Raw genomic sequence first — 352 nt, 5'->3', positions numbered from 1 at the left:
GTGCAATAAGTATAGTCAAGTTTACACAGACTTTTAAGGTTTAAAACAATCCCTTATTTGCGAGCTTAAACATTCATAAAAACTCATAAAACTTTCAGAAATTAACCGGGAAATTCACTTGTCTTGCCTTAAGTTTTTTAATCAGCTACTATCCGATAGCTCTCATGAATCTCAATGAAGAAAAGGTTTACTGATTGTAAAGAAAGGCCGTCTCTCTCTCTCTCTCTCTCTCTCTCTCTCTCTCTCTCTCTCTCTCTCTCTCTCTCTCTCTCTCTCTCTCTCTCTCTCTCTCTCTCTCTCTCTCTCTCTCTCTCTCTCTCTCTCTCTCTCTCTCTCTCTCTCTCTCTCTCTC

Source organism: Danio rerio, chromosome 16, assembly GCF_049306965.1.
Source record: "Danio rerio strain Tuebingen ecotype United States chromosome 16, GRCz12tu, whole genome shotgun sequence".
Classification (NCBI taxonomy): Eukaryota; Metazoa; Chordata; class Actinopteri; order Cypriniformes; family Danionidae; genus Danio; species Danio rerio.
This window is presented reverse-complemented; position numbering follows the sequence as displayed.